This window comes from Hyperolius riggenbachi, chromosome 7 (assembly GCF_040937935.1).
Source record: "Hyperolius riggenbachi isolate aHypRig1 chromosome 7, aHypRig1.pri, whole genome shotgun sequence".
NCBI classification, from domain to species: domain Eukaryota; kingdom Metazoa; phylum Chordata; class Amphibia; order Anura; family Hyperoliidae; genus Hyperolius; species Hyperolius riggenbachi.
Genome location: NC_090652.1, coordinates 207,371,406 through 207,380,353, shown reverse-complemented (window position 1 = coordinate 207,380,353; position 8,948 = coordinate 207,371,406). Strand labels below are relative to the sequence as shown.

The 8,948-nt window shown below is 46.2% G+C and overlaps 1 protein-coding gene across 4 annotated transcripts in view; it reads left to right on the top strand.

The window, feature by feature from the left end:
- The first annotated feature begins 1,547 nt into the window (after positions 1–1,547).
- The window catches only part of MAP3K13 (mitogen-activated protein kinase kinase kinase 13), a 171,742-nt gene continuing 164,341 nt past the window's right edge, over positions 1,548–8,948 (top strand). For 2 of the 4 annotated variants that reach the window (XM_068245076.1, XM_068245073.1), the window contains exons 1-2: positions 1,548–1,710; positions 4,556–4,757. The gene's annotated coding sequence lies outside the window, so the exon portion shown is untranslated. The remainder of the gene's footprint in view (positions 1,711–4,555; positions 4,758–8,948) is intronic. The other 2 variants (XM_068245074.1, XM_068245078.1) reach the window with 2 other exon arrangements.

Genomic DNA, 8,948 nt, shown 5'->3' with positions numbered 1-8,948 from the left:
TTCGCCGTTGCGGTCACCATTTGAGCATGAACACCTCAGAAAAAACGACATAAAGAACACATATGGCGGATAATAGTATAGACTGTTTTGGCCACTGACACCCCTCTGGTGTAAACATATATGCTCAAGCTTACTGACACAGTGAGGTTTGGGGAATTTTGGGAGCCGTCACCAATTACACCCAGACACTCCCCTCCAAGGACTTATGTCCTCCCTGCTCACCGTCGTGCAGCTGGGTATACACTTATCCAATAGCCTCCTTTTGTCAGCAGTCTCCAATATGCCTCATCGCCACTTGTTATCCCATTCAATCTGTGGTCCTTACGCAGTACCTCAAACAGTAACAATACCGCCAATGTGTAAAACCAATTACTTTAATGTCTATTAAAACAGTAATGCGCGTACATCATCACACTTTTCCATAAGCATATCATATAGGTGTTACCGATCCCTTCATCCTGGATTGCGGCACCGCTCGTCTCTCGTCGTGCTAGCGTCCTCCTCGCTGCTCTCAAGCCACGGGGCGTGTATGCATATATGTTTACACCAGAGGGGTGTCAGTGGCCAAAACAGTCTATACTATTATCCGCCATATGTGTTCTTTATGTCGTTTTTTCTGAGGTGTTCATGCTCAAATGGTGACCGCAACGGCGAAGTAGCCTGAGGACGTATGAATGAGCGCAGCTAAGATTAGGGTACTTATCCGTTAGCCGGGCGCATCCGGCAGGTGGCGCTACTTACTATTCCCCCTCCAGGCCGACATGGATAGTAGGGAAAGATGTAACTCTGGTGGAGTTTTGTCGCCACCTGCCGGTTAAGTACCATTTTGTCCATTATATACAAACAATCATGCAGTAAATTGTATCATTAGTGGCCACCTTAAGTTATGCTAGGTACACACCATACAATTTTCTGTTAGATTTTCTCTTAGATATACCTGCCGGATAGCTTTTTTCCATGTTGTAGGTAAATCTAACAGAAGAATCTAACAGAAAATTGTATAGTGTGTACCTAGCATTACAGTTACTGGGACTTTTCTGTATTTCCATTTTGACCCTATCTTTGGCTCAGCTGCTTTCTTTGCCACTGTGTGAATATGGAAAGTACATACCGAGCATCTATACACGCCGTCCTACTAAAGCACAGCCTGCTGAGAAGCACAGACGTTTAACATCTAAATTGCCACAATGTACCCAAAGATCCTGATCGTTCAAATTCGATCGATCGAATGGTTAAATATATATATATATATATATGTAGATAGATATCTATAGATATATTCCGCTGGATTTCCAATAATACAAGTGACAACATTGAGCCTGCAGCACAAGCACTATAAACCTGCAACCCGAACATCGCTCCAGCCTTCCTTGCCAATATAACACTGACAACCCCTCCCTACCTAGGTAACGGGAAATGACGCCTTTCTCGGTATCAGGTGGTGGGAGGAGCCATGAAATTAGCATATCCCAGAAGCTACTGAGTGGTCCGAGGAGTTTGAAGGTACGCAAGACAGGTGTGCACGTGACGCAGATGGGCGGAGTCTGCAGAGAGTAAACATTGTTTTGTAGCTGGGAAAAGCAATTCTTTTGACAATGGCGAGCTGTCACTGTCACACGTCTATATAGCCGGGACAATGAGGAGGAGAGGTATTTCCTCTATATCTGGGAGCCTGTGCTAGTAATGCGGGGTTATGTGATGTCTGCCTAGGTAGGCTCCAGCCAGAGGGGTAGCTGGAACTGTTATGGGTTTGGGTTTGTATTTACATGATGTTGTAATTGCAGCCAAAACTTTTGCGTTTCTGCCACAGAGCGGGAGGGTGATGGAGGGCATAAAAGATGAGCAATTTTGCATGGCTATCTGACTTTTTTTTAAATATGGCTGCTCTATTGGAAATTAATAACCTGTGAAATCACAAGTTGTTTTGCATGGGTAGCATTTGTTGATGCATGTTCCATAAAAGAACAATGCTCTACGAAAGTCGCCCAGAAATGACCAAAACAAGTGACTAGTCTTTTCGACAAGGTTTTTCACACAACAATATATTGTAATTAACCAACTCATTTTAATACTGTCCATGGAAGCAACCATGCGCACGTTCTGTAGAACAATGTAAATTGAACGTCGTACACACTTGGTCAACTGCATGATATCTGCCCAACAGTCGCCTGAGTTTGGCTATGTGTTTTTTACATAATTGTTGACCAATTTGACGAAATCTGTACTTTGTCAGATGTTTTAAGTGACTTAAAGTTGAGCCGGTGTACAAGGCTTAAAGGGAAGGTCCAAGCAAAAAAAAAAAAATGAGATTCACTTACCTGGGGCTTCTACCAGCCCCATGCAGCCATCCTGTGCCCTCGTAGTCACTCACTGCTGCTCCAGTCCCCCGCTGGCAGCTTTCTGACCTCGGAGGTCAGGGCCAAATTGCGTACATTTTTACACATTCCCGCTAGTGCAGGAACATTAACACATACATTTTTACGCGTTAGTGGTGAAACGCGTAAATTTTTGTTCCTGCACTAGCTGGGATGCGTAAAAATGTATGCAATGTGGCCCTGACCTCCGAGGTCAGAAAGCTGCCAGCGGGGAACTGGAGCAGCAGTGAGTGACTACGAGGGCACAGGATGGCTACATGGGGCTGGTAGAAGCCCCAGGTAAGTGAATCTCTTTTTTTTTTTTTTGCTTGAACCTTCCCTTTAAAGGAAATATCCAGGCAGATAAAAAAATGACATTTACTTACCTGGGGCTTCCTCCAGCCCCTTGCAGCAGACATGTCACTCGCAGCAGGTCCGCTCCCAGCCGCTGGTGCAGAGGCCAACCTTGCGAGGTCATCCTCTACTGCAACTGTGCAAGCGCCGCTGTCAATCACTCGAACGTGGTGCCTGTGCCGTACACTCCACAGCGGTGCAGGCACAACAGAGGACGACCTTCGGGAGGTCGGCCACTGCACCAGCGGGGACCCCGTGACGGCAGCTGGGCGCGGAGTTGCTGATAGGGATATGTCGTCTGCAAGGGGCTGGAGGAAGCCCCAGGTAAGTAAATGTCATTTTTTTTAAATTTCCCTGGACATTCCCTTTAAAACTGCCACCCATAGAATCAGACTGCCATAGCTGTTGATTGGATGATCAAGATGAGTTACATTACTGGTTTGTATTCACACTACAAACACTGGTCCGCACGACAGCCGGGGGCCCACGGAGATGTGCCTACACGAGGCGTCCCTGTAAAACTATGCAATCTACGATTGCATCCAACCGAAGCCTCCCACCTGAATGCTAATTTATGCAATTCCTGCTAGATTTGGTACAGCAGGCAAAGGGTGTATAACAGCAGTGGTGCTCAGCACGATTTCGGATATACGAACTACCCAGATAATCTGAACTTTTTCCACTATCCGAACTTTGAATAGCAAGTCGGATATTTTTTAAAAGAGAGAGAGCCCTTCAAAAATGTTTTTTGCCATTTGAAGAGACTTTTGGAAGGATTTTAAGCCATTTTCAGGTCCCTTCCGGTTTTCTATCCGGATATCCGAGTCCGGCCGAATATCCAGGATACTGCGTTCGGATATCTGAGTTTACTCGGATACCAAAAAGTTCGGATTTGGATCCGGGTATCCGGATCCGATTTCAATTTGGATTTTGAAAAGGGGTATCCGAGCAGCACTGTATAACAGTATGCCTGATTGGCTGACTGGCGTCTGCTGACCAGATAAAGGCAGGAGATTGCTCTAGCTGAAAGTTAGCAATTGTGTTTGTTGCAGTTTGTATGCACACTAGTCAGATATTTATAAAGTGGACCTAAACTCTGAGCGTTAGTCTACTTTAGGGGACCCAGCAGGAAACTTCATAGGGTACAGTACTCCAGTCACAGGACAAGCGTTGTGATTGGCCAAATAATGTGGGCATAGTTTACTTACTACACCCTATAGGAAACCTAGCAGTTTGAGAGGGTGCTGTCCACCTAATCATGTTAGCTGAATTTCTCTGATTTTTCCTGCTGCGTCCCCGTAAAATAGACAAGCGCCAACTCTGCAATATGACTCAGCTTTATGAAAAGGCAGACAAAATAGAAAGAACCTGCCTACAGCAGTCAAAAGTCTACCTTAGACTACTTAGTCTACTTTTAAGCCATAATCGCCTGCATCAACCGTTAGTCAGGTGTGTATACAGTAGCCCCTGACCACCGCCCTGCAAGCAATCTGCCCGATCAACTTGGGCGAGCAACAGCCAACTCCATTGTGCCCGCCTGTCGCATGCCATCACGTATGCGCTGCTCCGTCGTCCCTTCCCCCCACTTAACAAAAGAGCGCATTGTCAGCTATACAGCTGACTTTGCATCTGTACTCCCTGGCCTAATGATGCTGGGATTGGGTGTCCATCCCCAGCGTGCAACATCAGTCAAAGGAGTGTACGTAACTTTACAGCCATGCTATGTGATATTGTCAACCGATGAATGTTTACTCCTTTGGCTGATGGGAAATTAACTGTAGCCTAGATTTCTCTGTCCATGATTTAAGCATGCTTCCTCTGTTCACATACAAATTATCCTATTTCAGTTGTCAAAGAACAAAGGCAGGGAGAGACATATGCAACTTAAAGCCTCCCATGGACCCATGGACAAGTGCCATCATTCACCGTGGTCTCGACTTGTTCCTTCAGGCGACAATTCAGTTCCAAGTGTTGTACAGATGCAGCATGTCAGTTTCTATGGAGGAGGGCTGACACCTGACACACAACAGAGACGCTCTGGTGGGCCAGGTGAGGATGAGAGCAAATGGCTGGGCTTTAGGGGCTGTGTGTGTGTGTTTGAGTAAATTTGCCAAGAGAGTTATGTGTGTTTTATTTCAACAGGTAAAGTTAGTTGGTTGCATAAGCAACCACCTGCTGCAGACTTCCCATACTACTACCTCTCCCCTTGACCCCGTCCCTTCTGACTTACTCCATCCTCACTTGGCCCTAGTCCTCACTGCCCCCTCCGACTTCCCCTCAGACTTCAAGCAGGCCACTGTACTAACGCTGCTCAAGAAACCCTCCCACTACCCTCCAACTACTGCCCTATCTCCCTCCTCCCCTTTGCCTCAAAACTCCTTGAGCTTCTGGTTCATAAACACCTGACCCAGTACCTCAATGCCAACTCTCTGCTAGACCCACTGCAATCTCGATTTCAGCTTGCCCACTCAACCGAAACTGCTCTCACCAAAGTGGTCAATGACCTCGCCTTAGCTAAAGCTGAAGGCATATACTCCATTCCCCTCCCTCTTGACCTTTCAGCAGCTTTTGACACCGTGGACCATCCCCTACTCCTCCAGTCCATGGGCATTTATGACCTCGCCCTGGCCTGGCTCTCATCCTACCTCTCCAACCGCTCCTTCATGACCTCCTTCAATGAATCCTCATCCACCCCAACTACCTCTTGGTGGGAATCCCCAAGGCTCAGTCCTTGGCCCCGTACTGTTCTCCCTATAAACATCCTCCATTGGCAAGGTTATCTCCTCCATGGGTTTCTGTATGCAGATGACACCCATATCTACCTTCACACCCCTAACCTATCCACCACTACCATCGACAAGGTCTCCTCCTGCCTATCAGCCATCTCCTCCTGGATGTCCACTAGGTTCCTGAAACTATACCTGGACAAAACGGAATTTATGATCTTCTGACCCCGGCCATCCTTGACCCTCCCAGATGTGAATATCACTGTTAACCACACTACCTTTTGCTTTCTTGGTGTCATCATGGATTCCACTCTCTCCTTTACCCCCCATGTCCAAAACTTCACGAAGTCCTGCAACTTCCACCTCCGTAACATCTGCAAGATCTGCCCTTTCTTGACCTCTGTCACCACCAAACTCCTCATCCATGCCCTCATAATTTACCGCCTTGACTACTGCAATGCCCTTCTGTCTGGTCTCCGTTTGACTCAAATTGCCCCGCTGCATTCCGTCATGAATGTGGCAGCTAGAATTATCCACTCCTTCCATCGCTCCACCACGGTGGCTCTCCTCTGTGAATCCCTCCACTGGCTTCCTATCCAGTCCAGAATCAGATTCAGGATACTGTGTCTGGCCTACAAATTTGTCCACAAAACCTGCCCGACCTACATTTCCAATCTTACTCAGAGGTACACACCTAGCCGCTTACTCCGCTCCTCCAATGAACTTTGCCTGACTGCTTCTCACATCACCCAATCCCATGCACGCCTCCAGGACTTCTCAAAAGCTGCTCCACCAATATGGAACTCCCTACCTCCCCCCATTAGGGTTTCCCCCTCTTTCAACATCTTCAAGAAGGCCATTAAAAATTGCCTTTTCACTCTGGCCTACCCCCCCCCCCCCCCCCCCCACCACCACCACCACCACTGGAGCTCTAAACCCGCAGCTGAACTCTAGTCCCCTACCTTTCGTGTCCCTGCCTTTTCTCTAGATTGTAAGCCTCCGGGCAGGGTCCTCATCTTTATGGCTACTACCTGTTTATGCACCTCCATTACTGTACACCCATTCTATGGATCTGAGTGAACTGGACTTGCCTAATCTCATTGCTCCCATCCAGTGACTGACTAAGCATTACCTTGTACTCATACTGTGCTGTGTGATCTGGATTGCATGTATTCCTGTATTGTCTTATTGCTGCACAGCCCTTCAGGAGCATCCTTGCTCCACATACAGCCCACTGCATACTGAGAGCTGCAGCCTATTGTGCTATTACAGGTGAGTTGATTAACCCTCCTTCTGCCGGACTCAAGCCTGGACTTGGAGTAGTGGTGTGTAAGGCCCACCTTTCTCCCAATACACGCCGATCCTGGATCCCAAATGAATCTGAATGACAGCGGAGTTGCTTACTTGCAACATCCACCACCATTATCAAGGACCTTTTTCTTCAAATCCAAACCAAAACCAAGCAATGTTGCTGTCATTCACAATAGATGGCAAACATCTGACAGGTTTTGAACCAGCCCATCTAGGGTTTTTTTTGTTTATTTTCAAATGCCCTTCCTGGATGGCAGTTGCTCAGACCAAATGCCAAAATAGTGTGCAAGCGAGTTAGAAGGCCGACCAGCATGTTAAGACTATGCTGATAATCCCCCATGAGGATATGGACTAGTATAAAACCTGTCAGATCTTTTAAGTCTTTACTGTTTTTTGTAAGTGAGTGACAGCAACATAGGAGAAACATAATTTATAGTTCACTCTACTCAGGAAGAAATGTACTTCTTATGTATGTGTATTTTAAATGTTACAAGTTTTCGTGATACGGTAGTGGTCTTTAAGTAGTGTAAGGTGCTTAAAGGGACACTTAAGCAAGGAATAAAAAAATCAGTTTTACTTCCCTGGGGCTTCTACCAGCCCCCTCCAGCCGTCCCAAGCTCTTGCAGTCACTCACGGAGCCTCCGGTCCCCCGCTACCAGCTAGTTTCGTTTTCTCTAACAGTCCTGGCCACGCATATTTTTCTTCGCATTCCCGGCCGCAATAGCGTCCTATCTATGGCTAACATAAGCTAACCTCTACCACTGTAACCTTTTAGACTTGCAAACATGGGCTTCTAACTTCAGTTTATAATCTATTTTTCATATCCGTTTTTCTTCAAGCTCTGTTCAACCACAGTTATAAATTTATTAAAATAGTTTGGAAAATAAGTTGATGTCAAAGCAATGTCAAAACTATATACACTAACTCTTATAGTCATGTAAACTCTAACAATCTGTAACATTATTACTAGTATCGTGCTAAAGTTTCTATTATGCAAATACTGACAGCATCTAACACTATCCCCCCAACAATACCCCCCCCCCCCCCCAAAAAAAAAAGTCAGTAAGATGGAAGAATGGAAGAAACCAACCTGGCTGACATTTTTACCACATGGAGCCCTATACATAGTCTGTAAAAGCATAGGACTGTTTTTTCATCTAGAGATCTCAGAATTTGGCTGTAAGTTAAAGCACACATGTCTGTTCTTAAATGTGGAGTCTTTCACTTTTAGGTTTAACATTAGTTATCCAGGTAAATGAATAATACTGTAGTCTATACTGTGTATTTTAATATAAAGAGTTAGGGCCCGTTTCCACTAGTGCGGTGCGAATCCCTGGGATTCCACCGCTGACAGAAACGCATGCGGATGCGATTCCGCGTGCGTTTTTTGCCGCGATTTCGCGTGCGAATTCGCATAGGCAGGGTCTATGCGAATTTAACCATGTCACTGCCTGGTCCAATTTGTATTACTTTGCGTGCGAATTCGCACGCGAAATCGCGGCAAAAAACGCACGCGCGTTTTCCCTATCAAATACATGGGCTGCGATTCGCCTGCATTCCTCACGCAGGCGAATTCTGCAGGCCCTACCGTGCAGAAAAATTCTGCACATAAAAACGTGCGTTTAAAAAGACAAGTGGAAACAGTCCCATCCACTTTCATTGACTAAGCGAATTCGCATGCAGGCCACGCATGCGAATTCGTCCTAGTGGAAACGAGCCCTTAACAGTTTCTTTATTTTGTTTGGTGAGTGAGTTCCTCCTACATGTCCCTACTACACAGATAATGGTAGCTGGTGGTAGAAACATGAGCCCATATGTGCCAAGCCGAAACTGGAGAGGCTATATTAAACAAGAAGCTTTCAAACTTACTATAAGCCTGTACCTGCCAGGACACAGGTTCCCACACAATAGCGTTTTATCACACACTGAATTTTTGTGACAGGAATATTCATTACCCGTCTATGTTGGCCTTACTGTATCAAGTTTAATTCCATACTTGCTAGCATGGCTTTAAAGCCTTTGGGCACCACATGGGTCCAGACTAGAAACCGTTCCAACAACCACCAGAAAGTCACCTTCTATTGTTTCATTGAAGAAAGTCAGTTGTGTGGCTCCCTACAGTCTACATTAGATGTTTCTATAGGGCACTGATGGCTAACCTTGGCACTCCAGCTGTGGTGGAACTACAAGTCCCATGAGGCAT